This window comes from Aptenodytes forsteri, unplaced genomic scaffold (assembly GCF_000699145.1).
Source record: "Aptenodytes forsteri isolate BGI_AS27 unplaced genomic scaffold, ASM69914v1 Scaffold33, whole genome shotgun sequence".
Taxonomy (NCBI): Eukaryota; Metazoa; Chordata; class Aves; order Sphenisciformes; family Spheniscidae; genus Aptenodytes; species Aptenodytes forsteri.
The window spans coordinates 5973708-5980077 of record NW_008795037.1 but is presented as its reverse complement, the minus strand read 5'-3'; positions in this window follow the sequence as shown (position 1 = coordinate 5980077).

The following is a 6370-nucleotide window of genomic DNA, read 5'->3' as shown; positions in this document are numbered from 1 at the left end:
TGAGTTCTTTATTTCTTTTAAAACCAAGTGAATTTGTAAAAATATAAACATTTAAAAGGATCCAAGTCTCATCATGGGTATTAGTTGAAGAGGCAAAAATAATTTCTTCTCAAAGTTTAAGAGCTTTTGTGTATGTTTTGCCTTACGTAAGTTTACACATTCATCTTGCAGGTGGTTTCACCTGGTCACCTCATGTGTAGGTTTGAATGGGTTTTACTTATTTTTACTGTCCAGAGCCTTTGCAGTTCTATAGCAACAGGTCCATGTAAATACTTGAAGTTGTGAACTGATCTACTACTTGGAAACCTCCAGTTGCCCTCAGTTGTAGCATTTATCCAAGTGCAGCACCAAATAGCAAATTAGCTTCCCAGCTAACGTTGACTAGTTTGGACAGTTATAAGTAAATTGTTGTTGTTGAGCTGATTGTTTTAAAATTAAGCCTCCAAGCACCAAAAAGAATCAGCAATGCCGAAGGAGACTCAGAGCCTGTCTTCAAAGTTATGACAAGTCAGGCACTTGGCAGTTTTCACAATGACCTATATTTTAATGTGGGCTATTGGATTATTTCTAAAGAGGCTTCTTAGCCATAAAAGAATTATGCTCATTGGCTGGGCTGTGGCAAAAATACAATTGAATTAAGGATTGAAATAATTTAGGATCCAGCTGGACAAGTTGTCCCTGCGGCTGAGCAGTAACAGATGTATTAAGCATTGGAAATTGCACAGAAAAAAAGGTATAATTGATCCAAGGTAACCTCACTACTTTGTATTAAATAAATCAATGCTGATAAGCTGAAAGGTTAGAAGAAAGAAGCTGAATTGAAGGAAGGTGGACCTGGGAAAAAGCAAGTCTAGGTAAAACAAGTTAACTTTTAGGTCCTAAATGCGGTAGGGACTGTGGACACTTGAGTTCTGTAAGTAACACTGGCTACGAGTTCCCAAATCAGCAGGAACGCTGCTGATTGTGCTGATTGCTGGGGAGTGTTGGGGGAGAGCGGAGGAGGGGATACCAAACTGCGCATCCCTGCAGAAGGGACACATTTTTCTAAGTAGAAAAAAAAAATTATAATTAGCCATCTCTATATTAATTTGCATCTAAAATCACTCATCACTGAAAACCATAGGTGACCCACAGTCCTCGCTCTCTCGCACACGTATGTACCTGTATGTATCACTGCATTTCAGGTCAAGGATTGAAAGGGAAGGCTGTACTGTGACAGCCACATTACACAAAGCAGTTGATGTTTTAGGAGTGCAAGGTGTGTCTGTGTGTTAAAAGAAGTAGGTAAACCCAAAACGTTGGCCAGTAATGTAGGATACAGTAAATTCCTTCTGGAGACACCCAGCACCTGGACACTAGCAAATGGAGCGGTACTGGAGTGGGAGGCTATAGAATGGAGTGAAGAAAAAAATATTTTTCCAGCTATATCTGTTCTTTGAAAAGTCAGAGACAAACTTTACACAGTGAGAGCAACTTCAAATAAACTCGTGTATGTATTTAATGTAGATGGAAATACTGAAGGGTAGTAGAAGACAGGATTTCCCCATTGTTACTCACTTAACTTCTAATTCCTTTTCTGCATTTCCAGACTAAGCACAAATGGTTTCATAGGCATTAAACTTGTTTTGCAAAGAATGAAAAGATATAGAAAAAATACTTGCATTATTGCTTTGAGTGTATATATATTAAAGTGAACATATCCTTGCATGACTCTTACTGCTTTGGGTGTACATATATTAAAGCGAACATATCCTTGCATGACTACTGAAACTGAGAAAAGGAGGCACACAAATTAGCAGAGACAGTATTGCCCCGATGAGGATGTTGTAGCAAGTTCTGTTGCCATGTGTCCCGCAGAGCAGGTAAAAAAGGTGCCAGGATGGGGTTGCATTTGTCCAGATCGGGGTTATTGAGTGAGTGTCTAGAGAGTTAATAATTACAGTGCTTTGGCTTCTGGCTTCTGAGCGGCTCTGCTTTTCTGGCAGGAAGCCTTGCGTGGCTGGCTGTGGGGATACAGTAAGAGCAACTTTCAAGTAAATGCTGTGGAAGGAAAGGCAGAAAGTGTCTTTTTGGCTTGCCCTAAAGCTCCACCTGCTGGTTGTCCTTCACTCCAGCTTCAGGGATTAACGGGAGGGCTCTGGTGTGTAGGCGGCAGGATGCACAGCAGCTGGGATTTCTGGTACGGCTGAACCTGAAACTTCAGAAAAGTCGTTTAAGGAAAGCTGGGTCTGGTCTTATGTGCCTGTTCTCTTACTCCTTTCAAATACTGTAGACCTCTAAAAAGACCAGAGCTCAGTGTGTTTCTACAGAAAGTAAAGACACCTGCTTTGAAAATAAGGAAGACACAAACTTCCTTAATGATGCAGCAAATATACTGATTTAAAGCATATATTTGACACCTATGAATGGCAATGTTAAAAGCCAGTCCTGGCTGCAAAGTCAAGCAATCAAAGTTTAGGAAATGTTGTCAAGATAATGCTTTAGTTGATTTTGCTGTGACACAAGCAAATGCAAGAGCCGATGTTAGATCTTAGAAACATGGCTGTGCCTCTGACATTCCTCTGACAGCCAGCTTTCTCACACACCAGATGTCTTCTGTCTCTCTGCCGTTTCCAGGAATTGAAACTTTTGTGACCTACTAATTCCATGTAGGTTTCCTAAAGCTAATACCAAATTTTGCCTGATTGCTCCTTGTCCTGAGCAGACAAGAATCTTTGACGTAAAAGGAAGGGGAATGAAAATGCTGATTTTGACGTGAGATGTAGATTTGAAGAATCGGTTATTTCTTTGTTCGTTTCAAATAAATGAGCTCAGATGTAACCAGCAGGTAAACATGCAGTCATCCCTCCTTGCTGCGATTATTTAGTTTTCAAACTGTTCTTAATCAAAGTACACTGCTTGCATCTCAGTAAAACATAAGCATAGTAATGGCTAAACATAAAATTATGTAATTAAAAAATATGATGATACTTTGCCCAGCCAAAGCTTCAATTTTTGTTTATGTACTGAAAGGGTAGTGATACCAGAAGATTAATCAGCATGAGAGAGTCTTTGTGAGACATTATACTCTGAAGAAAAGACAGGGCGTTCATATGTAGCCTTAACATTAAAAAAATCTCTTTTGCTTTCTGAAGATTTGCATGTTGCATTCTCTTGGTGTCCAAGTTATGATGAGAGAGTGTATAATTCCTCGTGGTCAAGGTCAAAAATTATCGTTCATTGGGAAAGTATGATGGGGAAGTTGAATATACTCACCTCTATACTGTCATTAACAATTTCTGTGCTGTTTCTGAGAGAATATTGTGACTTGTTTGATAGCAGAGTCTAGAACCGTGTTGTAATAGCAAGTCTACAGTGGACTTCATCGTATGCTCATGCACAGGCAGAGACAGGGACAGAAGATTACAGTGGAAACAGATTAGAGGGAGAGGAGAAGAGATACATAAACAGTAGCTCAGATTATGCTATAGAAGAGGTCATCTGCTAGTCCATGGACAGAATCAGATCCTCTGAATGTTAATTCTTACCTTTTCTGTAGACTGAGGATACATCTGCAGACTATACAGTCTCTGTTCTACCTGAAATCCATCTCCTGGGAAGCTTAATGTCGGGATAATTGCTCTTCTGATACACATTAGAGTACAAAGTTTTTAGCATTCCCAGGAAGGGATCATGGTGGCAAGTATGGTAACACTGGGATTCCATGTTGGTGACTGGAGTCCCATTGCACTTCATGAGGTATAAGGAGAACTTACCCTGTTAAGAAGAGCTGACAGCTGTGTTCCTTTTCTTTCTTAGTGAACACCTGCATTTGCAGTCTCCCCGTTCTCTATCCCGCTGGTGGTCTCTTATACCCCTTTGCAGATCATCGTTATTAACTGATTAGTCCATGTAATCTCAGCAGAAGAGTATTCTGCCTTCCTTCCCTGTGTCTGCAATTTGGATTTTTCAAATTCAGGCATAGAGAATATGACTGTGCACTGGAAAGGCAAAGTAAGTTGCTACACAGCTTATCTCCAAGCATGGCAGAACATTGTGCTATGCACCCGCCTACCCTTCATCTGTGCTTTTGCCTCTGGTGAACTGCGGCCACTGTTCTTTTAGGATTCGGGTACAGAATGGGAACCCAAGTGACACCATTCACTCCTGTTTTAAGTGACACCATTCGTACACTAAGGACAGTGCAGTGGGAATGGGACGGGACCTGGGCCTGCCGTCACTGCGTAAGGGGAGGAACTGGAATGATGCAAACACCGTCGTTGCTCTTGCCATAGAGAGGAACCCAGAAAAATGAGCACAGGGTGGAACAGTAGTGCTCTGAAGAGGATGTCCTGCAGAAGGGAATCTCTCTTTAAAGAGAATCTGAGAGGGTGCCAGCCCTAGGGAGCGCCTGGCAGCGAGACTGAGTTGGAACAGAGCTGGGGAGGGCTGGTGGGTGGTGTGGCCTGGTGCAGATGGGCTGTTATACCGCAGCTCGCCAGGGATCCTCCGCCTTTGTGGGTGGGCCCAGGGCTGCCAGCTTGCCCAAACCTCACAATATTTAGGGGATTTTCATAAAGTCCCACCCTCTGAATTCATGTGATTCTGTTAGATACACAGCTTCCATTCAAGAGTAAAAAGATACACTTCTAGCTCATAAGCTTGAAAATGTGAACCATAAGGGCTCCAAAACGGAAGGCTAATAAAAAAAAAAGCCTTACTATTTTTTGGAAGAAAAACAACAATGAATTTAAGAGGGGTTTTCAGTGTGTTTTTTAATGGCTTGGGGAGAGGGAAACCTCTTTCTGTGCATTCAGGGAGACATCTCAGAACCTTTCTAAGATACTTAGCATTCTGCAGGTCTACCATGGTAGGGAGGTAGAGATGGGGAAGCAAATGGGATCAGGCCCTAATTACATAACGTTCCACTCAGTTGTGCTGTCCTGCAGCTGTACAGTGCAGAAATTTCCTGCGCGAAGGAGCACATGGAAATTGAAAAAAAAAAAAAAAGGGGGGGGGGGGGAGTGAGCTGAATGTACATGAAAGGATGTCAAACCAAAAGCAAACTAGCACATTATTACAGAAAATCAAGACACACTAGCACACACGGTGTGAGCTACTGAGCAGCATAGAACAATAAGTTGTTCTACATGCTCACTCCTAATTCCTCAAGCTTTTGCTATTAATGGCAGGCTGTTGTTAATTATTAGCCTGCATGTTGTTAATGTAGGCAGTTCTGTTTCTTAATGCATTCCTGTGATCCTAGCATTTTTTGTTGTTTTGTTTTGTTTTTTATTTCCAAAGTTTGGACAAGGATCTGCCTGAGGTCCATACATACTGCAGAAGGAAATCAAAGGGCCAGTCTCATCCCTGGCTTCTGCATCTCATTAGCAGTTTGCAGATTTTCTGGGCGAGGGAGTGTCGAATATATTCAATACCTCTTCATGAGGGGCTCAGAGTCCTGCTGGGTCACACAGCTGTGTGGTTTGCCTTGAGTTCAACTCCAGCCAGGAGTTCAGAGTCCTTCCAGCAAGGGCTGTGAGCTAAGGCAGTTTGATGCAGATGAGCTGAGTTACTCAAGACTTTCAGAGGAAGTTGGGAAATGTGGTTTCTCTTTTTTCTTTTTTTCTTTGGGGGGGAGGGGGTGGGAAGAGATAGGTATAGGTGCTGCTTGGTGAGGACTTCGATGTCCTGGCAGCTAAGAGCTGGTTTGTTTATTTAGGTTGCAAGAAGGAATTGGCTAGCATATTTGCTGGACTCTGATCTCTGGTTAGCACAGGAGCCCTTTCAATAAATTAACAAGTACAGAGGAAATTATGGGGAGTTTGAGGATGAGGGGATGAGTTGCTTGAGTGTGGGACTTCTCTGAAGTATCCTGCATTTTTTATTTTTTTTTTTTCATCAGGGCTGTGCTTTAGGAGACCCTGGGTAAAATTTGGAAGGCAAATTCTACTTTGAAGGAATATTGCGTATTTGGTTACGTCAGTATATGCTGACTTCACAAGACTAGAAGAGAGAAAATAAGAAGACAGAACCAAATTAAGTTGGTATGGTCAATAACTTCATCAAGGAGAGGGCTACTGAAGGCAAAACTACCTATATTTTACTTCATCTAGGCCAGTTACTAGTTTGCCTGCTTCTTTCGGTTCTAGAATTGCTGTGGTTGTCTTCAACGTCTCCCTTTCCTGAGGGCTTCAGCCCCTGCAACTCTTGATCTATGTGTCTGTAAGGAGTCATTATCAGGGTTTAATGCAGCAAAAGCGCTTCAGTATTCTCTTTCTCAATAAATTAATCATTAACATTGATCACTGGCTCCCATATTATTTATCTTATACTTTTCCCTATTTTCTCTTACGCTCATTCTTTTTTCCGTCTTCTGAGTTGATCTCAG